The following is a 27,692-nucleotide window of genomic DNA, read 5'->3' as shown; positions in this document are numbered from 1 at the left end:
CCAGCATAATAGGCGAAATCAAGGCAGCGAGACTGTGCTGACTCGACGAAGTGGGGTGGGTGAAGATCGGGTGGTCAAGAAAACGTATCTGCTACAGCTGACGGGTCGTCAACCATTTGAACGCCCGAAGTACCACTAAAACGATCAGGCAAGGAACGACCGAGTTCAAAGTTACCAAATGGCTGTATAATAAAAGAAGTATAAGCTCTTATTCCCATGACCAAATTTACATAGGATTGTTGATACGTTCGATTAAATTCTCGGGAATTTAGCTAAATCAAGGTCAACAAATAAATCGAAGAGCATTTTTCGCTAGTTTCAGAATATTGATCTAAATAATACTCACAATTTAATAATTATTACCGGATCTAGTCATAGTAACTCACAAATAGAGAACCTATATCTAAAACATTCGTAAAGAACATGTAAGGACACATTTAGCATTGTAATCATTTTCAAGTTTAGTAATGGTACGCGCGACGCGCGCTAGCAGTCGTTCCCTCACCGCCGTCCACATAACTTGTGTAATCAAAAATGTAATTAATTGGAGTCAAAATTATACAGTTTCCACGTGGAATATCATTGTGTTATTAATTCGCCATGTAGAATACCTAACATACGACCCTAACACTTATTTTGTAAGTGAGAAAAACATTGACAATAGTGTGAACAGGTAAAAATGTGGACGGGGAGTAATAAATAACAAACATAACGGAAAGAAGAATAATTATGCAGAAACGATCCAACCCACAAAAGGTCCACGGTCATTTTCAAAGTTAAGAAACCAAATTACGCAGAAAACGATAAATTCTGTGATAAAAATTTGCAAGTTTGTGGTGCTAGACGATTTGATAATTTCTACGTATTAAAATATTAGACGATGAACTAATATTAATAATACAAATAGTATTAATAGTACAATGACATTTACAGGATTGCCAGTTTTCATAAAATTTTTAAGTCATGTGGTTGATGTCGACAGTTTTATCGATAGATTGTATAAGGTACAATTTTGCCAAAAATGTCTAAATTCTGAATGTTACAACGTTCTAATTATTAATTGTGTAATTGGGTGCTGGTGAAATGACCGGCACATGAGACTTGTCAACACAGCACTGCGCCCGTCACCCTGAACCTATGCATAGGTTCAGGGTGACGGGCGCAGTGGCAGTGCCCTTCAGATCTTTGCGATTTAAAGCTCTGAGTGGCATTGCAACTGTTATGGACAGGCGTGTAGCTTACCATCAGGCGCACGACTTGTTTGTTCCGTCACTTAATATTATATTAAAAAAATATTCCCTTTTGTTATTCTTATTTTGACAGTTGGCCTACTAGCATCGAAATCAATTTTTGTTCAATATACATTTTAATAACAACAGGCGGATTTGATTTCTTACATTGAATTAAAATAAAAATCTTGAAATAATGTACTCATTGCATTTTTAATATATAATAGACACAGTTCTAAATGCTGTGTATGAATCTAATATATATATGTAATCTGTGTCCAGCAGTGGGATAAACAATGGGCCGATAATGATTCAAATGAAACAAGTTCGGCTATTTATTGCATAAGCGTGACTTACGTTTACCGATAGTTGATATTTATCGACTGTAATCACTAGCTGCTTGCAAGCGGGCAACACTTAATAAATTGTCATTTCACACCATCTTATCTTAAAACAAGACAGACTAGACTACTTGAGTTTAATTTAAATCTTGTTGTCAAGCTAGACATGAACACAACAGAAACTTAAGAAATACGCTGCTCGGGTTTGGAAACCAGAAAGTCATCCTTTTTTTATTGTCTTTCTTATAGTGATTATATATAGTGAATTTAAATGTACTCCTTTTTTTCTATTTTTGTATTGTAATCGTACTACATATCGCTACTAGCAGTAGAGCTCCTTGTGAAAGAGTTCATCCAGGGAAGTACTGCCACCTTACCTATTTGTGCCGCCAAGCAGTAATGTGAACAATACTGCGTTCCGGTTGTGAAGGGTAAGGGTGCTGGTGAAATTACAGGCACATGGGACTTGTCAACTTATGTCTCAGGGTGATGGGCGCACAGGCAGTGCACTTCAGATCTTTGCGATTTAAAGCTCTGGGTGACACTGCTACTGTTATGGACAGTTGTGTCGTTTACCATCAGGTGCACGACTTGCCCGTCCCATCACTTTATATCATAAAAAAATTAACAAAAAAATCCTAATCCTTGATATGAAATTTAAAAGTAAAAAAGTTGGATCACCGAATTTTCGGGCTAGTCAATAAAAAAAGGTATGCCATAAAAATCAGTTCAATTACGATACTAGCCTGTAACAGCGAAAGCGAAAGTCTTAAAACTTATTTTATCAAACTCTGTTGACATTGCCATTACTTTTTTTAAAGAGATGCTGAGTGTAATGCCACTGAAACCTCTGAATTCTGAAAGCAAAGCAATGTATCTTCTAAACAAATCAAAACAATATGCTCCAGCAGTTTCAGACATAAATCTCGTTTGCGTTTAAAATCCTCACACGTAAAGATTTTATCTTTTAGATTTTAGTTGGCAAACAAAACTTACGACACCTTAACATTTTAATATTCACTTTCGTAAATTTCATTTTCGTCATCGTTGTATATACCTACAGTATATAATATACAGTATACATAATATACAGTTGCAGTAGATTGCCTTGTGAAAGAACTCGTCCTGGGAAGTACTGCCACCTTACCGATTTTTGCCGCCAAGCAGTAATGTCATCATTACTGCGTTCCTGTTTTGAAAGGTAAAGATGCGGGTGAAATTACAGGCACATGAGACTTTTCAACTTATACAATGATCAGTACCCCTTAGATCTTTGTGATTTAAAACTCTCCAGGCACCACGCGAAGAACATCTTGGTATCGTAAAACAACGGCAATGCTATCAGATTGTCTTTCGCGTTATGCGGTTAGCGATGCGTCATTTTTCCGGTCTTTTAAGAATTAAAGAAACATATAATACATAAACGAGTCCTGGTACGATGGTAACGACATCGTGGCACCTCGAAAAAACAAAAAGGTTAAGTTTTACGACACCTTTTTTGTGATAACAGCGTATAATACTAATTTTACTTCGCTAAATTAGTATTTTTTACAAGTTGGCTCAATAAGATTTTATTCCTTTTAAATGTTCTTGCGAAGTTCAGACATTTTTATCTTACTGGAGAAAGAAAAAGAGAGTAAGGCAAAAAAGGGTTCGCAAGGGTGATATCGCAAATACGATAGATAACACTGTATATGTTTTATCGAATTCCAATGTAATAAATCATGAAGTCTATTTGTTTGTGCGTCAATAAAGCAAAAATATACCTTATTGGATCTGCCAATCAACACACGTTTTAAAATGAAGAAGATTTAGAATAGCGGTAAAGCAAAAGGTACTTTTATATTGCTTAAAGGTTACTTTAATCAAGCAGACGAAATCATAAGCAAAAGCTACCATTATGTACAATGAGGGAAAAATAACGAAGGCGTCAAATTATGCTAATGTAACTCGGACAAACGAGATTTTCATGGGCCATTAACACTGCCGAATCTAATATGTTTTTAGTCGAAATTTATACCGATTTAAATTTGGTTTCTCTGCTATTTTCAAGAAAACTCCTGTAGAATAAAATTTTAAAGGGTGCGTAAATAACTTTGATTGGATAACTTATTCACTAATTTAAAAAAATATCGTTCAATTTTTTAACATCAAACCTTTCTTGCTTAAATCGAAACCACCACAAATTATATTCAATTAATAAATTATAACAAATTTATTTGACAATTAAGTACGAACCCACTTTTAGTTGTTACCCACTGAACTGAATTTTCAGTGACACTGCACAAGCACTGGTATGATCAAACACAGTGATCCTTTACTTTGAAACTCGCGGGCTAAAACTTGACATAAGGGGTGCGGGAGAACGTTCACTCACGACGGCGACTAGGGTGCCACTGGCTACCCCGCGCACCCCACGCGCATTCATGCGTCCGCAGACGCACCATGGGCTACAGACACACTGGTATTGTTCGGACAGATACATCATCTCACTAGATTTGTGATCATGAAAGGTATTTGTATTTATTCGGCATAAGTTGTAATAAAAGGAAATTACTGAAAATTAACTTTTGACCGAAAAAGTTTGTAGGTCACGTTATACTCTGAGCACTTTAACCAACCAATTTTGCAAAGTTAAAATACTAAGGTTGATTAACATTCGTGGATCTTAGGACTTTGGACCCGGCAAAAGTTGAGTCCGGCTTGTCAAATACCTGCTTTGAATTTGAATGAAAGCGAGGTCGACAGCAGTGGTCGTACTACGAAAAATTAATCATAAGCTGCGAGAAATGTTAACAAAGTTCGTTGAAATTTTCTGACAATTCATTAAATTAATTTATTTTTACATTTGATTCAAAGTTTTAAGTATGCCGACGATAATTTTATATTGAAAGAGGCTAATGACTAATCTTAATCAAGTTGCTGGCTAAGGTAAAGAAAAATTATTTCAATGAAATTGAAAAAAATATGCTTTAATTATGAATAGGCCCTCAATTTACAAGGAATGGCCTCTTATAGTAAATTATTTTCAATTTATATCATTTGTGTAATAAAAGTCAATAAAAAAATTAAGGTTAATTTTGCAGACTTGCCCTAAAAACTTCTTAGACAAGACCTCTCACAGTCTACGGGTTCATAAGTATACTCATAGACCTTTTTATAAATGGCGAATTTGGTGCCTACACTCTACATTCTATTCTTAAAGAACCTTTAGAACCATGACCGAATCTTATTAAAATTAGTGTAATAAATAATTCGTATTTGTTGGTGAACCAAGACTAAAAATGTATGAAACCGAATTCACACACCTTCCTGCTTAAAGAACAAAACACGCCGGATGATGATAATAGCACATTTTACATGCGCAAAACGTGTCTGTAATAGGACTTCTCAAATAACCTACGTATATATTCTTCTTGTATCTCAACTCAGCTCTGATCGTACCGCGTATAACCAGAATCTAAACTAAATTCACAGAGAATAACATACATGTATACAAAGTCAATTTATGAAAAATATTAAATCAATTATGGTTTAATTATTCTATTCCCCCTGTTTGGAAAGATCAACATGTTGTTCCTAATTCTAGTTATAGACAATCAAAAAAAGTTGTTATAAAATTAAATTATTCGATAAAGCAATTGAAATACAGAGCTATTAATTAATACGAAATTATTCACAAAAAAGAACTTTAAGAAAATTAATAATAACTTCCCGTACAAAACCTGTTTAATTATTTCATCGATTTATACGTCAATTCTATTTATAAGTTTCAATAATGGGTATATATACATTGACCTACCAATATATGGACGTCGGGTTCGCACTAAAAAGTGTCCGCACCTGTAGGGCGTTAAAATCACATATAGAGCGTCAATCGCGCAATAGTCTTCGTTTGTTCGAGTGACAGCGCGGTTGTCAATCATGCAGTACCAATATACAAATCAAATAATAACTTGTAGAACAAAGAAACTGTGGAGTTGCTTTGATTTTAATCCTATTTTTTAAATGAATTTTTTATTAAACGTTAGCAATAAGTAACAAAATATTGTTGTACTCGTTTTACGGCATGGGATTACCTATCAGAAGTCAGAAAATACATTTGCCCGAAATAACATTAGCTCGAATTTTCATAATGTGTTTTTACGAAGATTATAAAACAAAAGTTAATTTTGTCTATGTAAAAAGCATCAAAATTACTCGAAAGCGTAACGGTTTTGTTATAAATCGGAATTACGGATATTTGAGTTTACATTTAGTTAGAATATCGGTACATTTCTTATAGTACACGCTTATTTTCACATTTGTAGTAATAACTGTAAGTATGTATCTGCCCAACTCTTTATTATACCTTTAAGTGAATTTGTACAAAATTCGACATAATATATATGTAAAAATTAATCAATACTCACGAGAAACGCTATTCCATTACTCTTGTATTCAAGTAATTTTTAGTCGAAGCTAAATATGGTGCATTTTGTTAAGTTTCCAGTAGAAGCTGAATATGGTGTTTTTGGGCATTGACTTACAATTATATGGACGTCGGGTCCGCGCTAAAAAGTGTCCGCACTTGTAAGGCGCTAAAATCGTATACAGAGCGCGACACTCCGCTTTAGTCTTCATTTGTTCTACGGACAGCGCGATACTGCGATGACATAACAATTTAAATTTCGAATAGGTTGACTTGGGACATTTTTTTCGTGGTTTTTGTATTAGACCCGTCGTCCATTTATTTGTAAGTCAATGTTTTTGGGCCCTTAAATTGTTGTAAGTAAATTTAGGCAGTACTGCAATGACGTTACAATTTAAATTAAATGTTTTAGTTTTTTATATTTCGTTATACGTCACTACGTTTGTATAGGTTAACCTCGGATATTTTTTTCGTGGTTTTTGTATTAGACCCGATGTCCATATATTGGTATATATGGGTATATAGTATAAAAGACGTTCATTAAAAATAACACCCTATACAATATCTATATCCTTACCATCAAAAATAGTTTATATTACATATTTTATTTTATTTTACGACATTATAACCTCTGCTTAAAGTTGAAAGGAAAAACGACATAAATGACATTTTCCACGAAAAATCTTCAAGTTATATATAGCTATATAAATTAAAGACACTTTGTGGAAAATGTCACTTGTATCGTTGTACATGTAATGTGTCGAAGCAACGTGACTCCTCACTCGATTGCATATTGAAGGAAATGTTGAGTAGGCATAAGATTCTTTGTAGTGTAATTGAATTATTCATTTGCACCATGAACGAATAAACACACTAACTAAAATTGTTCCTGTTTCACTATATGTCGCTAACCAGATGACATCCCAACTACCTCACTGCATAACCGACCCAACATGAGATGGCGACCCAACCAACCGCAACCTGTGAACTTCGTGAATTACTACTGCAACACCTGAATACTGCCACAAGACTTGAAAATTTCAACTCAAACCACAACATCATCAGAAGTAGCAGTAGAGCTCCTTGTGAAAGAGTTCGTCCAGGGTAGTACTGCCACCTTACCTATTTCTGCCGCCAAGCAGTAATGTCCGCATTACTGTGTTCCGGTTATGAAGGGTAAGGGTGCTGGTGAAAATACAGGCACAAGGGACTTGTCAACGTCAAAGATGAGATTAACTGCTACATTCACATAGCACGCCAAATGCTAAATATTTACAGCGCGCTATTTAAAGTGCTAAAATTGTCATTTTTAGCAGCTCAAGGTCGTGTGACAATGTAACGAATGGAAAGAAACGTGAAATAGTTGACGTGCGCTAACTTGTTAAGTATAGCATCTATGGTCTATCTATAGAATAGTTTACAGTTTTTTATGGTTAGTTACGACCGACTTCATTTGTTTTTAACTATTACATAATATGGTGGTTACAGGTTATAGACGATAAATCAATGAGCTTCCATTCATACTTTAACAATTTACTATTTACAATTTGAACAAAACTTTACACTGGTTATTTACAGTAAATTACACTCATAATAATTAATAATAACACACGCACTCGTACTTTTATATACAAATATTACAACGACTTATTAATTAAACAAACGCTAAACTAACCAAATAAATTCAAGTACTTAATTATATCTTAATTTAAATCGCTTCACCAGACGAAATTTTGCTAACGTTCCACCATTAGCTCAAAATCGTATTAAACCGTAACCAAAATTATAATTTATAACATAACTACAATTATAATACTTGCTAACTGCTAAATATAGCATTAGCGCTAAGCTTACTCAAACGTGAAATTTAACATCAAACCAATCAGCTATTTCGCGTTTCGCACCAAACGTTAAATGCTACAAATAATATATGAAAGTATTTCACGTTATAATTGTTTCAACCAATGACAAGAGCCGCAATTTTCACATAGAATATAGTGCCATCTATAAAATATTAAGGGAGATAACTCAGGACGAAGAAGGATTTTGTTTGTTAGCGCACGGATAGATTGATGGTATGGCATTGAAATATTGTAAAATTATGTCGCTAGATTTTAGAATCCAAAGTAAAAAAAGTTCGTTATAATTTTAGCAGCTTTATGTCTTTCAAATTGTAATTGCTATAATTATTTTTTAATTTTACGTTATAATTTGAGCTAATTATTATAATAACCATCTCTAGTCAACGTATGTCTCAGGGTGACAGGCGCTGTGGCAGTGCCTCCGGCAACATGCCTAGAATACACAAATAAATTTAGAAAAATTCGGAAAGGAAGGATGCGCACTGATACAAGCCAAGATTTGTCTCGCAGGTGATCAATATATAATTAACTATGATTTGAAAAAAACTATGATTACAAAATACAATGTCAAAAATAAGCTCAGTAACGATAGTTTTCAATTTATATAAAAGGAATTATATTGTCGATTGGATTAGATCTTGGATCTTTTAAAACTTTCGACTTTTGTTTATAATATCAAGTGACGGGCCGAGCAAGTCGTGCACTTATTGGTAAGCGACGCGCCTGTACATGGCAGTTTCTATGCCATTCAGAGCTTTAAATCGAAAAGATCTGAGAACGTAGCGCGCGTACGTAGCGAGAACGTCACCCTGAGACATACATAAGTTGACAAGTCCCACGTCCAAACTGGAATACAATAATGTTAATATATAATTATAACTGCCTCCGTGGCCGAACGGTTACCATGCCGGACTGCCACGCAGAGGTCCCAGGTTCGATTCCCGGGCCGGGAGAAATAGTTGTATGGCCTACAATTATTTCTCTCGTGAGTTTGGGTGTAATTTGTGGTTGTCTATGTGTGTGTCCATGGCACCCGCGACACAGGGTTTCCCTAGTGCGGGGCTATGTTGAGTGTGTGCGTTATTTTTATTTTTATTTTTTTATTGTTTTGGCGGCAGAAACATTATTATACCTACAGCTTCTGCGTACTTGAATGCCAAAAATCAGTCGTAGTGCCCCGTTTAGCTCTTGAGGGCAGTCTCGATCGACGTTTTAAAAAAAATAGTTAACAAAAAATAATAAATGTGTACAAACGTTTATTTACAAAGTGCAACCCCTAAAGTTTCTAGCTCATTCTTCTCAGGGGAATCTGCCTTACGAATGAATGTGAAAATTTCAACTGTAATTTGCTTACCAATTATAAAAAAAAATTAAGTTTGAGTTTGAAATAGCTAAAGTGGCAGTACTTCCCTGGACGAACACTTTCACAAAAAGCTCTACTACTACGTGTCCTATAATTTTATTTAATTTTATTGTTTCACCGGAAATTGTTGTGTGACACAATTTTGTATTAAAATTTGAGGATAATACACTGATATTGAATTGCAAATTGTAATGTTGTGAAAATAAATATGAAAACAATTTTTGCTTGTACATTTACCTCGTATACGTCACATTATTATTCATCCGATTGCTATAAAGTTTTCGGACGTTCTAGTGACCACGACCGCAAAATTTCATAAAAATCATCAATCAGAAATCATTTCTTCAAAAGAAAAGATTTATGTTGTAATTGCCATTAATTATAAACACGTAATCTTCATCAATACTTGAATAGGAACGTGTAATAATCATGAATTATTTGGATTCTTCTTTCCTAATGCGAATAGCCAGGTTGTAGAATTATTTGCCTGCTGATTGGACCTTTTCAAGGCAAGAGTAGACAGGTACATCATTCCTTAAGATAATAAATATGTTACGGTAAGTGTAATTAATGTGATAATTGTTAAGCGGTCATTATTAATAATTACCTCATTATTTCGTGAACGTAATACAAACTGTGAAATTCATCACTTTTACCGGTTGTTATTAATAATTCATTATTCTCTTCGGTAATAGAAACAAAAATCTTCAGTACAATTGCAATTGGAAACACAAATAAATTCGGTTCTGACACTAGCTAGCCAGTGCTGCGTGCAGTTTTTTCATATGCTACTCAATGCTCATGCCCTAATCCCACAGGAGGGGTAGGCAGCGATCACGGAACGCCACTTTACTCTAATCTGACACAACTCGAACCTCATATACATCAACTACCCTATTCATAGAACTTCTTTTATTCTTGTCACTTCGGTTCCCAGCCTTTTTGAGTACATCACTGATCTGGTCAATGTAAGTTCTTCTAAGACATCCTCTTAAAACTCTTCCAACTACATTCGCATCATGAATCTGTTTGGTAATTCTTCTTACGTCCATCCGTGCGTTCTCTATTCTAGTCACTTCATCCTCTTTCAAGCCACATCTTTCACGTATTATTGTATTCATATACTAATATAACCTAAACCTACAGGAGGGGCCCGAAACAGTTCAAAAACGCAAACATATCATGAACTCTTATTACAGGACAGTATAGGTTCGTAACGACAAAAAACGGAATGGTGATTTACACTTCATGTAGCGATGTCTCGCAACAATTCATTTTAGGTTGTGGCACTCACGGCGTCACGCTGCTCTTCCTGCTGCTGCTGCCGCTTTTTTGTTGAATAACATACTGGCTGACTGGCGAAATTTTATTTGTAAAGTAGTAAAACAATTCATTACAATTATCAATACTAAGGTATAATTATTAATAATCACCGGTAATAGTAATTAATTTATTACGTAACCTCCAATTTTGGTAATTATTAATAATGATTGATGATTATTAATAACTTCCAATTAATCACACTTACCGTAACATAATACATAAAGATAAGTCTAAAGCTTATAAAAAAGTAACTATATATTGAAATTGTTCTTTATTGAGTCAATACAATTGCGTGCTATCACAAAATTAAAGTAGTAAATTATTATTCGATTTGAAAAGTGTACTTTGATATACAATGGCGAGTATAAGTCTAAGAAATATAAAAATCAAGCCAAGTAGTTAGAAAGTTCGTTTGGCCGACTTGCGAACCTATTATAAGGAGTTAATGGAATTGTTATCCCAGCGCTGCCGTCTTTTGTGGCACAAAATAAGGGAGTGGATGTCGTCATGGACAGGCTTTTTAAAAGAAAAAAATTTAAAACTGTAATTTCAAAATGTTTTATTATTTACTAAAGTATGAATCATATTTAGATGCCAAAATGTTAACAATGTCATCGTCAAACGATGGACCTCGGAATGGAATTGGAAAACAAGGAAGTTCTCATTTTCTACCATTTTAAATAGCTGTTACAAAATATTAACAACACAATAATTTAGCAAACCCACGAAGGAGACAAGAAAACATTCCGAGCTCGAGAAACAAACACATTGTGATCACAAACATTTTTTGTGCCGCCATTTTGTCGTGTTATACGATAAATGTCATTCGAACTTCGTTTCTCGGACTCTTCTAGTCTTTTATTATATATATTGTACAAAAAATATGAATTGCAAAATGTGAATTGTTCTAAGTTTACACCCTGGAAAGAGTTCTAAACGGGCAAGGACAATAACGTCAACAAAAATAGGAAAAGCACCGTTTAAAATGTATTTTTTGATCGATTATCCGTTTTGCTTACATTTTGTACATCCAACTATGATTTATATCATAACCGTACGCAACATTACAATAAAAACAATTGTATTTGGCCCGCCTTTTCGGTTGTAGACACATTAGTTGAAACAAAAGAAAGTCACGTAGTGGAGAAATACATCTGCAAAAAACCGCATTTTCGGGTGAAGACATCTGTTGAAACAACTGACTCACCTCGTACGTTAAATTCGTTCTAATACTTCAAAAACTTTTGCGGGCGTGAACAGAATATTTTACAAAAGTTTATCACAACAGGATGAATAGTAATGGAACGTACGAGACAAACATAAAAACATATATAGATGTAGGGATCCTTATGAAAGACTCCGTCCAGGGAAGTGGTGCCACCTTCCCTGTTTCTACCGCCAAGCAATATTGTAAGCATTGCTACGTACCGGTTTTGAAGGGTAGGGATACTGGTGATTTGAATTACGGGCACATGGGACTTGTCAACTTATGCCTCAGGGTGACGGGCATAATGGCAGTGCCCCGTAGATCTTTGTAATTTAAAGCTCTGAGTGGCACTGTAACTGTTACGGACAGGACGTCTCTTGGTATCACAAAAAAAAACATTTATTTTTACATATACATATATAATAATGTAATGCGACTAATATTGAGGTCTTTGCAGCCTTTATAAAACTATCAAGTGATGATAACTTCACCGATATAATTGTTATCATGGAACAACCGCCTATTTTTTCCTCCAAATATAATAAACTTCGCCATATTTGCTACTTTATGATAAGAAATAGTTTGGGCGGCTTTGGTAACTACCGAAACATAACAAAATTGTATTCTGCAAGAATCCAATGGTATTTAAAATTGTGTCATAGAGGTATCAAAGGACGAGAACAAACATAAATGCCAGCTAGATCGCGTCGCTTGACAGCCGGACCTTTCCCCGGTGGAAACAATGTGAGCTTTTTGCTCGTCCGACGTTTCTTGCGGGGCTTTCAGCCAAGTGATACGCCTCGATATGGCCTACAGTACTCTATTCGAATCACGAACAATGACTGTCCAATCTAAAGTACAGTCCACACTAAATTCGCTAGTCACTTAGACAGTTTCATGACATCAACAGCAATACTGCTTTGGAACATATAATATAGTCGTAAAGAAATACGAGTGTCAATGGGTTTAATTTGCTAGTGTCTCCCTTTACACATTGTGTATAGTTTTTTCATTAAGATGTGAAACGTATAAAAGCATCTGAATGATCGTTTAAAGTGTTCGAGATATATAAAAATGTCGTTCTAACCAACTATATCGCAACTGAAATTCATCTATAAACATAGATAGAGATGTGTATCTTAACGTAATTGAAATAAGTTTGATTTTTATCAAATGTTCATACATTCCGGAATGCTGAGATAAATTTCAAGCTGACTGTGCCAAAACTGGCCTAGAAACACTGCAACTTTGAGTACATTTCATACCAATTAAATATGACATCGAGAAAGATCAAAATATATTTTTATCGTTATCTTTGTGAAGTTAACAAAATTACTAACCATAATAAACATTTCAGCACATTTCACTGCGTTCTTAATTAGATTATTTCCCAACTTCGATTCCTCTCGCGTATTGGAAAATTTCTGAAGTTTCTTACGTTTATAAGAAATAATTCTCAGGCTATATTTATAATAATTTGCTTTTATATAAAATGTTTTATAACTTGTACAAAAAGAAGCGATTCTTTTGAAATAATCACTTTATTTCTTAGTAAATCTTTCTTTGCGAAAACTGGTAACATTTTAGGAAAACAAACAGATGTGAATTTCTTTATTAAAAATTTCTTGTTGACAAGACATCACCAATAGAAAAACATTTTGTTGCGTTGAAATAAATAAAAATATGATTGTAGCATGAACAATATCCCAAATGTATCATTTGCATGTTCAATATTTATTGCACACGTAACATACAGGGTCTGCTTAGTATAGACATCAGTTTCTGTACACATTGCATAACTCTGTTGCATTACTTTATTTTCTTTTATTATGATATCAAGTAATGGGACGAGCACCAGGTGGTAAGCGACAAGTCTATGCGAAAGAGTCGCAGTGGCAAAATCAGATTTTTAAGTCGCAAAGATCTGAGGCGCACTGCCACTGTGCCCGTCACCCTGAAACATAAGTTGACAAGGCCCATGTGCCTGTAGTTTACTTCACTATCTTTGTATACCTTAGGAGGAGTAGAGCTTCTTGTCAAAGTATTACACCTGGGAACTACTGCCACTCAACCTATTTCTGCCGCCAAGCAGTAATGTGAGCATTACTGCGTTTCGGTTTCGAAGGGTACGTAAGGGTGCTGGTGAAATTACAGGTACATTTGTTACGATTTAAAGTTCTGAGTGGCATCGCAACCGTTATGACAGGCGTGACGCTTACCACCAGGCGCACGACTTGTTCGTCCCGTCACTTTGCATCATAAAAAAATGTAGGTTATTTTGTGTTTGTGTATCTTACCGTGAAATAATAATATCGATATATTTGGGCCGCCTTAATAATCTCGTTTTCTTTGATTTACCCATTGTATAGATCAAAAGGGTTAACTCCATCTTGAACCTAATCTTATTGTAATGTTAACGCCAATTTTGTGTAACAACACGTTTCAGCGATTTCCTAGAACAATGGACATTGATATTTATTATTACGAGCAACACTAAAAGCGGCATCATATTAACGTATAATAAATTCAGAGAGATAAGAAAGCTGGTAATAATATTCCAACAACACCCCTTACACCTATAACGTTTATTGAATTTTTATGGTTATTTTGATACATTAATCATTTTTATGTTACGGACGCACTTACTAGGAACCCTACCTTTAAGCTGTAAAAAATAAACATTTCAACATGTAGGTTTCCCAAATCTGGTATTTACGTAGTTAGCTTGAAGCTATAGTAAGAAAGTACGAAAGTTTGAATAAAAAAGTCATCGATTGATACTTATATCGCACATAAAACCAAAAACTGTCGTAACTCAAATATGGCGGAAAGGAGAAAACGTGATACGAAAATTAAACAAATGAAGTATCAATTGAATCTTATTGCTAATAATGGATTAATTTTTATTTATACATAATAATTAGTTATCCACTTAAAAACGAGAATACTAATTTATTGGTTCCATTCAGTAACATTTTGAACTGTCAAATCTTGTTCTCTAAATTTCATAATTTTTGAGTTATTTATAGTATAGTATTTAGTTTCACATGCGATATTTAACGGCGAAAATACTTATTGCAACATTGTTAAAGTAAAAGAACTTACATTTTCGAAGTATCGTGCCCCCACGAGCATCTCAGTTCCCAAATCGACTTACCTGTAATAAAAAAAGATGTTTAGGAACACGTACACAAAAGGCAAAATCGCAAACGACAGTAATCCACAGACAGACTAGAGAGAACCTTAAAAATAAATAAAACCGAACACAACAATAGTGATTCGTGGTTTGCAAGCTCTTTACATCGATTGCTGTCCAAGCAGAGCTTTGGCGCTTCTGCCAAAAATGTAACAAGAATGTTAACCGTCTATTTACTTGCTATTGATTGATTATTTATTAAATCTCAGACATAAAAATATTGACAGTATGTAGCTCGAAAATTCAAATGTACAGCACAGAACCATTCATAATGCCCATTAAATCTTGAACAGAATCGAAAAGAACAAACTCTGTATATTTTTTTTTCCAAATATCTTATAGCACTTTTTTTTAAATATTTGAAAGCCTGCAAGATTATTAATATTCTTATTATTATTCATTATATTTATTACAAGTTCATAAGTTTTATTTGACTACTTATACAACTTATTTATTACTTATACAAGTTTTCTTAAAATGTTACGTATTTTTATGTTTATTTTTAATTCATTACACTTTTGATCGCGGCGCCCAAACAGAGTCAGTAGCACTATTTAAAGTTTAAGACAGCTATGTAACATACGAAAGCAATGAATACTTTAACTATGACATTGTAATTTTATATACTTAGCAAGCTAATAAACCGTTCAAACATGGTGAAAACAATAGCCACTTGGGATATAAAAATTCAAAATCTTGTATCGATTTCGACGCTTTGGTGTCATAGAACAAAACTTTTAATAGAGTTGTCAATCAAACGGCAACAAATGATAGGATTTGGGGAATCAAGAACCATTTACCCGCATGCGATTGCTATTCTAAGTTCTGATGTTCGCATTCTTAGCGAGGGTCTTAAGGACCTTTATCTAGAAAATTGGAGCGCAGAAGAGCTAACATCTTCACACCGCTTAGTCAAAATAAAGAAATATTAATTTTTTGTCATTACGTACTTTCCGTAAGAAGTGTTTTAGCTGGTTATTGTCCAGGCAAACCTTGGAGGTAGGCATTGTAGTGTAGTTATGTGTGGATAGAGCGCTATAGTGTGTAATAATAGTAATGAAAAAATCTATATAACGATTCAAAGTGTGGTAAATATCTAATAATCGGCTTGAAACTTTAGATCTAGAATGATAGTGTGTGTTAGTTCTTCTTTTTTTTATGAACATTGCAGGCTGTAGCAGAATATCAGAGGCGTTGTGAAACACTGCGCCATTGTGCTGAACTACAGACCTTTTATCTCATATGATTATCGTTGCTAAACACTGTGTAGAACTTTATATTTTTATTTTTACTTATTATGAGTGTGGAGATACAAAAACGATTTTATTATTATTATTACTATTAAATACTATTGTTAGCTGAAACACAGGTCTTTTTCGCTGCGATACATGAATCGGAGTGTAGGGAACACAATAAAGAAACTCCGATTTGGTTGTCGAGCTATACCGAAACGATAACAAAATTGCAAACCGACAGTTGCTCTAGTTGTAACATAAGTTGAAGTCGTCAGTAAAAGCTGTGGTCTTCAATTTAGAATGCTAAAAGTTTGGACACATTGCTCGCAAATGTCGGGTCTGGATTCATAATTGCACTCTTTCACGATAAAAAAATTTCACAAATTCAGTTATGAGTTTTCAACAACAATTCGCTTGATTGTAGAGTTAAAGAGAAATGTGAAGTTACAAACAAACGCGCGTGATTGCGTTAACTAATAATTCTGTTTGTTTTTAAGAACAGCATTCAGTAGAACGTTGAAGTCGACACATAGAGAATAATACGAAGCGACAGCTTCGGAACTATGTTTGCTGCAAGTTGCAGTATCAATACAAACAATATATAAAATTGTTTTCAGAAACCAGATCAATTACTGCTAATACCGGTGAAGCAAAGTCACGTCACGCTTGCGGGACTCCGGATATAGCAGGAATCTGGGAAAACGTTAGACATCGGGATTTCGGAGGATAACTTCGAACTGATAACGTAACGGCGGTAAATATGAAATAGAACATTGGCTACAGCGACGACGTCCTAACTGTATCATTATTTGTTATTTCGTTAACGAGCTACGAGGAATCCGGACCGGATCCATGCACCGCTGCACGCTCCCGGAACAAAGACTGACTCATACACGCTTCACATTTAATTCTTAACTCGCAATTGAATTACACAATATCGTATTAACACAAAATATTTTTTTTTAATATAAATGAAAGTAAAACAAATATAAAGGAAGCTATGATTTTTTTTTATGATACCATAGGACGGGACGACCAAGTCGTGCCTGATGGTAAGCGCCACGCCTATCCAAAACAATTGCAGTGCCACTTAGAGCTTTTAATCGCAAAGATCTTAGGGGCACTACCACTGTGCCCATCACCCTGAGACATAAGTTGACAAGCTCCATGTGCTTGTAATTTCACCAGCACCCTTACACTTCAAAAACGGAACGAAGTAATGTTGATATTATTGCTTGGCGGCTGAGATAGGTATGGTGGCAGTACTTCCCTGAAGGAACTTTTCATAAGAGCTCTATTGCTACTACACGATAATACTAAAATAAAAAATAAAAAATTATGATTATTATAAAATCTTTACAAACTACAATTAAATTTTAGTGCTGTACCTAATAGTGTAGTTGCGATGCTTAAATTAAGTGAATTAAAAACCTATATTTTAGGCATCTTGTTTGTGCATAGCTTCTTATTATTAGTGCTAAAAATAGATTAGTTATATTTTTTTAACAATAAAACATTAAGTTAATGAAACATAATTATGAGACTTCTAGCACGGCTTCTCTATCGTTATACGTCTTATTGTTAAGCCAGGTTTCGACGGAATTAAATTTATAGCAATATAGTAGAGAATAGTAAGAAAAGAAACCTTCTGAGTACAATGTTCGAAATTATATAATTGGAGGGAAATTCTTAGTAAATTAAATTCTCGAGCTACTAATTGGGAGATAAAATGGATATTCTTTGATTGCGGTATTTTGAAACAATTTACAAGTTTAAATTCTAAGAATAATTATCCCTTGGGAGCAATCAATATCACACGGAACATTGTAATGTTCATACAGTGACAAAAATCTAACTTTTGCTGTTCGATTTTCACAAGAAATCCGCACTTCATTTGATTGTTTTCGTCTAACCATTCTCGAACTATTAGCTCTTCGATCTCTTCAGTAAGTTCGCAGAAACAATATGCCTTTCAATATGTCTGTTAAATAAAGTCCTTAACACAGCATGTACACTTTTAAACTTTCGCGTTGCATTGTACTAACATTTGAAGACGGGAATAAACGCGTTTAAACATTTGAACGCAAAATACCTTCGAAAAATATAGCGAGGATGGAAGAATCCACCGCCGAGGCGGAGACGAACACCGCATCATCAGTCACCCCGTGACCAGTGCAGCCTAGCCGAAACGTCGGGAAAATAAGTAGGTGTGAAAATAAGAGGAACCAATTTCTTTTTAAAAACACACTTATAGCCCCGAACTAGGGAAATCGTGTATCGCGGGTGCCATGGACACACACCGATGCAGACAACCAAAATTGACACCCAAACTCACGGCCAAGGAATCGAACCCGGGACCTCTGCGTGGCCGTCCAGCATGGTAATCGTTCGACCACGGAGGCAGTTACTTAAATTAAAATAAATTATATTAAGTTGTTGAAACGCATTCATTCCTGTTTTCAAATATTAGCCCTTAACACGACGTTCCTATCACTAAAGCATAATAACCTTTGTAGTATGACTCAACAATTTACATAAAAAAATTTAACTTTCCATACGTAAAACGATCCATCGATTTGTTGGGTTCCTAAAAAAGTTGTTTATTTAGAAAAATCGTTATATAAATAAATATTAGACAACATCACAAATGTTGCTATTATCCAAATGTAAGTAACTAAAGCACTTGGGAACCTTAGAGATTTGGAGGTAAGCATTGTAGTGGAGTTGTATGTAGATAGTGCTAGTGTGTAATACTAATATCTGATTTTGTGCCAAGTGCTAAGTATTTAATAATCAGCTAGAAATTTTAAATCTGGAATGATATTATCTGTGTTAGTTCTTCTTTCTTTCTGACAACGGCAGGCGCTGAGAAACACTCCGCCATTGTGCTGAACTACAGACCTTGTCAACTCCCACTACTATTGTCTACAACTTAATAACAATAATAACGTGCACACACTCCTAACACTAGGAAAACCCTGTATCGCGGGTGACAACCACAAACGACACCCTAACTCACGAGGTAAATAAATATAGGCCGTACAAATATTTCTCCTACCCCGCGAATCGAACGCGGGACTTCTGTGTAGAAGTCCAGAACGTTCTCGAATCGAAAGGCGCTTTTCGAGCTATTCCAATCATTACGAGCTATCCAACAGCGTTTACGGAGTTAGTCGGTGAAATAGATTACAAGAAAAATGAAAATCCTTTTATATACAATTTTAAGACTTTAAAGGCCTAAAATATAGAAATGCATGCACTAGTATTGCATTAAAATAAGTTAATAAAATTGAACAAAATCCAGACTTTATTTAAAATAATAAGAGATTTCCATATCACATACTTGCTTTCTAAACAATAGGAAGTGGAAGATTTCTGTCTGAGGAAGATTTCTCAGTTCCTGGAACCAGTGAAATGTAACATCCCCTTCAGGATGTAGGAGTTTATTATATTGGACAAACAAAGCGAAGTATTTGCACCCGCGTCAAAGAACATATAGCTGATGTCAAACACCGTCGCGTAAACAAGTCTGCAGTCTGCGAGAATGTCATGGATAAACCTACACATTCAATGAAGTTTGACAAACCCCAGGTCCTTGGAAAAGAAGTCCGTTATCTACCCAGGATGCTGCGAGAGGCCATTGAAATTAAAAAACACCCTAATTTCAACAGGGAAGATGGTTTCTCCGTGCCACCAGTTTGGGATCCAGTATTTCCTCTAATGAAAAATCCCAAACAGACATATAAGACTGCAGTACTAATTAATATGTTTTAGTTTATTCTAATTTCTATTATTAATTAATAATAAATTGAACTTAATAAAATTCATTCAATAAAATTATTTGTAAAACCTAATGTAGCGTAAATTGGAATATTTCTTTGTAAAGGTATTTAATTAATAACTATTGTAACTATAGTGAAAAAATAGGGTGGTTTGCTTAAATATTACACATAACTGGTTGAAACTTGTACCACCTCAGTCAACCGTGACCATGGGACCGACAGGGCCCGAAAGGTCGGTTTGTTTGAAAAAACAAATATACGCGATTTAAATCCGGAAAAATAGTTTCATTTCCAATAGGAAGTTCATAAGTTTCATTCGATAACTGTGTTCTGAATAACGTTGTAGCCTTTGCCGGTCGAGAAGTTCGAGTAATCGTACGGGTGTGACGTAATTTCGGTTCGGTTTCGAATACGACAGTTTGACGTTCGATTCGAGCGTTGTGAATGAAAATGAAAAGAAATCGGTCTACAACTGAGTTATCGTAAGGTTCTGAATCGACCCCCTGGATGGTAAACAACTCTTTTATGGGGAACTGTATACGTTTTTACAATAAGATTCCGGAGCATATATTAAGTTTATCATTTCCTAAGTTTAAAAACTACATTAAAAATATTTTGATCGAAAAATCATATTACAAAATTGAAGACTACGTGTTAGATAAAGATGTATGGAAAGACGACATGGCTCCAGAATCCACACAAATTTGATTCAAAGTGTATTCCATAGCATTTAAGTTTATTTGAAAAGAGCAATCCCTAGAGTTTCTTGCTCGTTCTTCTCAGGGAGGTCAGCGTAGTGAACGAGCAGTAGCTTAAATGTGACGTTTTCAAGTGTAAATTTATTTTACCTATGGAATAAATAATCTTTGACTTTGACTTTGTAACCTTTCGGCCACGGAGGCAGTTCTTAATTCTGTGTAAAGTAGCTTATTTATTTATTGATGTGTTGAGATAAATAATCTAGTTATTATTATTATAATTATTTAGTAAAATTACAGGCACATAGGACGTATCAATTTATACCTTAGTGACGAGGGCAGTGGCAGTGCCCCTCAAACCTTTGCGATTCAAAGCTCTGAGTGGCACTGCAACTGCTATGGACTGGCGTGTCCCTTAACACCAGGCGCACGACTTGTTCGTCCTGTTATTTGGTATCATAAAAAAATGTATCCAAAAAAATCGTATTGAATATATCAAGAATCGAGCGTCTCCATACAAAATATATATCTAAAAATAAAATCATATTTATCTGGAACCATTCAAGGCTATTATGCAAAGCGACAAACTTTGGTTAATATAACCTATCCCTAGTCTAACTTTCGATCGAAAACACCTAACTTTTAACTTAATATTGGAAAGGGTCATTACGCTGACACCAAATGCATGGTTATTCTCTTAAACAGCAAGAAAACTTCCACGACTTATTAAGAGTTGTAAACTTGGGTGAAATCAATAAATTCCGTATAATGTCGAAATTGGCAAACTTTCTTGTTTAAGAGGAAAATTTTTAATTTATTTTAGATTTTTTTTTATCGAAACAGTAATACCCGTGAAGTATTTTTATAACGTTGTTATTCAGCGAATAAAGCTTAAGGATAATTGTGAAAGGATATTAATAAAAAACAAAGGCATACATGAAAAAGTAATAAACTGACGACAGACAACGTAACTCCGTACAGCAATCAATATCGTCTTTTCATATTCAATTTCACATTATCAATTCTTTTACAAGTTTTTCTAATATTATAAACAATAACCTTGTTGACGACCTTCGAGGTCGATTAGCTTGCACAGCGTTTTTCATGATGTCGCCATCTCTCGAGGTCCCGGGTTCTATTCCCGGCGAGGTCAATGTAGAAACTAATGTTTCTGTATTGTCTCCGGGTCCTTGTGGGACAATCGTTGTTTCTGATTTCCATAAAACAAGTGCTTTAATTATTTACTGTGAGATCAGAACAAAGTATGTGACGCTGTCTAATATTCATAAAAAATAACTTTAGTTCCGCGACTTTTTACATAACATAATGAATTTACCTTACCAAAAATAAACTTTAAGTTTTTGTTGTCGTATCTGACACTTTTTTATCTATATTTGGTAGTAAGTTGTTTAGCAATGCCTCTCGCGTGTGTTATTCATAAAAAGAATTTTGATAGTGAGTGCTTTCTTTTTTACCGCACAGAAATATCACCGTTTAGAGTAATATCAATTTAAATATTTTTACTTTTGCACCAAATGCAATCTGATGATTTATTAAAAGTAATGGAACAAAAGTTGTTGCTTATAGTAATACAGTTCTTTGAAGTTTATAAATAACGCTGTATAAAAGGTACTTTTTATGATACCAAGTGAAGGGACGAACAAAACGAACCACTTTTTTTAATATATCGCATTGTTAATATAATAGTGTATTAACTCAAAAAGTGTATTTTTTTCAGATCAATGAAAAACGAATTACTGACTCCCCGTGAAAGATTATAAAAATTTACAATATATAGGTTGAAGTTTATTACTGAAATTTAAACAATTTCCTACTTGCCAAATATATTTAAAAATAAAAGGGAATTGAGTAATGAGCAAGGACTGTTTTGTCCAGTACTAGCTCGCGTAAGGTTTGTCTCGTTTGGAGTTAAGTAGATATATTTTGATTGTTTCTTACAATATTCTTACGACGGTTTTTTTGACGAATAGAGAATCAAATTTTACATTCAGAAACGGTATAATCTTGAATTTTACGTATTTTGAATTACAACACTATTGTAATAGCAGTGCAACATATTTTACATAGAGACGCTTCATTCGTGGTATATTCAATAGGTTTTTTTTTAATACATTGTAATGATGTATGTAATGTAAGTGATGTATGAGTAACGACACGTACAATTCGCGCACTATACAGGCGGTGAGCGACACGCTTGCCCATAGCAGTTGCAGTGCCACTCAGAGCTTTAAATTACAAAGATATGAAGGGCACTGCCTCTGCGCCCGTCACATTGAGACGTAAGTTGACAAGTCAGATGTGCCTGTAATTTCACTAGCACCCTTACCCATCAAAACCGAAACGTCTTCGTTAATGGGGATACAAACACTGTCTAAATATCAATAAGGTGAAAAACTAGAGACTAAATACGGAGGCTGAAAGTAAATATATTATATGGCTTTGATAAAATTGGACGATATTAACCATGTTATGTAGACGACGGTCGCTCCCTGTCGCCAGCCGAAGCCTGTCTGCCTGTCTTAATGGAATAAGTACCCTCTACATCGGGAGTATCGACCCATACGTCATTAAGCCTTTTGTAGCTTAAAAAGGGAAGAGAGACAAGGTTTTGATAAACCCTATTTGGTCCAACATTGTCTGAAAATGTTGTCATAAACGTTGCTGGCAATTTCGGTGTTTGATCAACCGCTCTTATTTTAAGGTATATAAAATTCAAAATTGTAACTACAACAGATGAAAATAACGAAATTATTCCTGTATTAAGTAATGACTGTAGCTACCTACTAATACATTTTTGTAGCAGTAGAGCTCCTTGTGAAAGTGTACGTCACTTTACCTATTTCTGCCGCCAAGTAGTAATGTGAGCATTATTGCCTTCCGGTTTTGAAGGGTAAGGGTGCTGGTGAAATCACAGGCACATGGGACTTGTCAACTTATGTCTCAGATCTTTGGGATTTATAGCTCTGAGTGGCACCGCAACTGATATGGGCCCTGGGCATGTCGCTTACCACCCGGCGCACGACTTATCGGTCCCGTCAATTTGGTATCATAAACAAAAAACTTGTTATAGAGATTGCAGTGGGTATGTTAGATTTAAGAACCACTGTTCAGCTTAAAATTAAGATTCTAACCATATTAAGTTCTCAAATTTATTGGGTATGAGAGCGGAAATCAAAACCCTAGGCCGAATCGATAAAGAGCGCCGATTCGATAACCGAGAAGATAGATGGGGCACTACGTAGTTAGCCGTTAACGGTTAGTTAAGTGAATGTATTCGCTACGCCATTATCTAAACTAAACGTAGACGCATCACAAGGTCTGTGGCTAAAAGCATCGTTACCATAACCGTGACCGCCAAGATGCTATGACATACAATATATACTGTCCAGTATAACATATTGAAGGTAAATAAATACAAACCTGACTGCGCAAAGCACTAAAAGAGAAAAACGCATCAAAATCCCGTGAGAACAACGTTAATTTCTCTATTGAAAGCACAAGTGTTAATGCTTAAGATTTCGCTGATTCACAAAATCCCTAATGAAATCACACATCAGAGAACAAAAGCGACCAACATAGCTCGCAAAATAAGTACGCTTAAGTGGCAATGGGCCGGACATGCCTGCAGGAGGGCCGACAGCCGATGGAGCAGACTTGTTCTGGAGTGGAGACCACGTCAAGGAAAATGTAGAGTAGGATGCCCTGCCACAAAATGGATGGACGACCTGAAAAAGGTGGCTGGCAGCGGCTGGATGCGAGTGGCACAAAACCGGGAAAGTTGGCGTGCTCAAAGGGAAGCTTATGTCCAGCAGTGAATGCGTGTAAGCTGATGATGAATCAATATAATTAACGTAACGTTTGCTTGTCCCCAAATACCAATCAATATTTAAATTTTCGTACATTTCATTATTCAGTATATTTGATCAAGCTTTCATTAATTTGATAATGGAACAAAAAAAACATTTTCTTAAGGCTTGTTTTGATCTTTTTAGTTATTTGAGAATTCGTGTTTTTTTATAAAATGATCAACTTTTATTTCGAATTTGTTACATGATTTATTAGTATACGAGTTTCGACAGCTAAATAATAAAGAAAGAACAATAATAATAAACAAACTTGACCATTGATTCTAGTATTTACTTGTGAAGCCTGATGTCTTGGATATTCAGACGCGCCAATAGAAGCCGGCTCAACTTAAATGGTCGTCAATATGTCTACCGATCAAAATTGTTTTCTTCGATCGGAATTTATTACATGCGGGTCATTGAGAGTGTACGTTGCTTACTTTAGAGTCATCTTGTAAGACCTTTAATTTGAGAGTTTTATAGCTTAACGGCATGAAAATTTGAAATTTCAAGACGGAACAGTATGATAATGGTCACCATATTTCTTTTTTTAGTATAAAATGTGTTTTTTTTTTATCATAGGTAGCAATGGGACAAACTAGACATGGATCCGGTGGTATCTATGACAGCTGGAGTGTCATTCGAGAGCTTTAAATCGCTAATATCTGTGGGACACTGCCACTGCTTCCGTCACCCTTTCGGACCTTTTAAAAGCAAGAGTGAATAGGCATTACTTAGGTGTGCATGCTACATCGTCGACCTCATCCTCACTTTCCATCAGGTGAAATGGAAGCCAAATGCGCACTTTTTTTATAAAAAAAACCTTGAGACATAAGTTGACAAGTTCCATATACCTGTAATTTCACCAGCACCCTTACCGTTCAAAACCGGAAAGCAGTAACTTCAGCATTACTGCTTAGCGGCAGAAATCGGTAAGGCGGTGGTACTTCCCTGGACGGGATAATATGTACCTTATGATGAAATGAAAACATCATGATATTTTGTATAAATCAGAAAAATAGACATAATTACCACACGGTAACAAACCGACAGACAATTCCATTTTGGGGCAGTCGAGTAGAAATTAATAAGTTGCTATATAAAGAAATCAATGTCATAAAATCAAATTAAAATCTTTCAGTTGAAATATGGAAGTAAATTAGATTATTAATATTCTTTTTTGGCACAAAATATGGTCGTATCTTAGATGAGCGACGATAATGAGAAATTGTTTTCGACTGAAAGTGGAACGAAGATACGAAACGTTTTTCCGTACCTACGCGACAAAAACTTGGCCTCCGCTTGTAAAGTTTTCCAATTAACAATTAGTTAATTTAAAAAAAAGGTGAATACAAGTTTAGTGAGACAGTGAGTGGAGGATTTAGGGGGGAATCGCGAAAACACTTTACACGCATCAACGATAGAATGCTATGTTCGTAATTCGCTGAAACTCACACCGCGGAAATAACGAGTAAAACTTTCTGAACATTGCTCTCGAATGAGAAAACATTGGAAAAGTTGTTCGGAGAGAAGACAAAAACGCGAGAAATCTAATGTTTGTACGAGACATATCAATGGTGTTACTTATCGCAACCCTTGGTGTCACAAGCTTCAGTTTTTCAGGTCGTTAAATAGCCATAGTATGTATTACATTTACATTTAATTAAATATTATGATGTTTTTACTACTGTGACACTTAATGCTCCACTGGTTTGTTAATATTATTGATACAAAGATCGACCTTTTAACAAACACAAAGAAAAATTCCTTCAATCCGACTTGACTCGAACCAGTATCTGTTGCCGCTATATGCTTTTTGGATGTTGCTTATACGCTCAAGATAATTCCCATCCCTCATGGAAAAATGAAAGTATCTACAATACAAGTCGATAGAGTTACAAGAATTGAAGTTATTGTGGGTTATATGTTTACTGTGTCTAATGGAGCGATAAAGGTTTTTGACGTAATTCCACTTATACCATTTTTCCATGAGGGGTACGATATGCATCTATATTTCCACATATATTTTATATAATAACCAGGAAGAGAGAGTAGACTACAGCAAAACATGAAAGCCATGTTTAATGCGTTAACAGAAAAGATTGCAGAAGCAGCAGTTTTGAACAAATAGCTCAATAAGCGTAAGGAAAGGGCGCTAATATGAAAGCAAGGCAAGCATATGAAACGTATTCCGCACCCGCAGCCGTAATAAGCGGCGCTCAACTGGATCATAAATAAAAGGAGAGTCGGCATAACCGCCTGAGGCATGTCACTAGCAGCTGTCGCGGGAACTGACGAGATCCTTAAGAGCCGCGATAAAAATATCTCCATCAATCGACTATAGAAAAATGGTAGCAACACTATTACCACATAAACCGCGCACACTTATTCAAAACAAGAGCGATTCGAAAAAGGATACAACTTAACATATTTTTCTCTCTTTATACAGTTAACGAAACTTTTATTCGCGAACTTTTCAGAATGATCACGATACTACCTACAACGATGAGGTCGCGAGATATTCTTTTTGAAATTTTACCTCTTTCGGGAGATTCTTTAGCAATTTATCAAAGAGATACGTCTTGCAACGACGACGCCGCATGCGCCCCAGTGCGATGTTCAAAAGCGAATTGATAAATCATCACGTTCCAAATGAATTAATCTCTTATCGAAGTATCGTGTTCCTGTCCTTTTATTATCTTCACGGAAATTGATCCTCTTCAGTGCACGTTTTTCATCTTCAATATATCTTCTTCAATATATTTACGTACGAATAAATTTTTTATAACAAAATTCAACACTGAAATGATTCCGCCTGTGGTCATTACTTTGATATTGTATCCTGTTTCGGCTAATTACTATACAAATAAGGAGATGATAAAACTTAATTAGCGTTGTTCGAACAGCCATTCGGTGCTAGTAAATATTATTGGAACATGTATATTACAATAACGAAATAAATACACAAAAAATTTGCTTCAAAATTGTGTTTTTCTTTTTATATTCTACACAAATATCAATGATAGTTCCCTCTAAATTTTTGAGTAACAATTTACTTTTGGTTTTTGATAGTAATTACAAGCAAAACGAGTTTATGTAGCATGCAAACAATGATTTTAACACTCATGTAATTATTTCGGCAATGAGAGCACTGAGTGGGCAATTTGTAACTCGTAAAT

General features: G+C 35.0%; 1 protein-coding gene across 6 annotated transcripts in view; it reads right to left on the bottom strand.

Moving 5' to 3' along the window:
• The window catches only part of LOC113234980 (neural-cadherin), a 536,163-nt gene that overhangs the window by 280,177 nt on the left and 228,294 nt on the right, over positions 1-27,692 (bottom strand). The window contains exon 1 of one of the 6 annotated variants that reach the window (XM_026470547.1): positions 3,809-3,929. The exons of the other annotated variants lie outside the window; for them this stretch is intronic. The gene's annotated coding sequence lies outside the window, so the exon portion shown is untranslated. Of the gene's footprint in view, positions 1-3,808; positions 3,930-27,692 lie in introns of those variants that run through there. 6 annotated transcript variants of the gene reach the window in all.

The sequence above is a fragment of the Hyposmocoma kahamanoa genome, unplaced genomic scaffold (genome assembly GCF_003589595.1).
Source record: "Hyposmocoma kahamanoa isolate Upper Pololo Valley unplaced genomic scaffold, ASM358959v1 102, whole genome shotgun sequence".
NCBI lineage: Eukaryota > Metazoa > Arthropoda > Insecta > Lepidoptera > Cosmopterigidae > Hyposmocoma > Hyposmocoma kahamanoa.
Note: the sequence above shows the minus strand (reverse complement) of the source record. Positions and strands in the feature narration are given on the sequence as shown.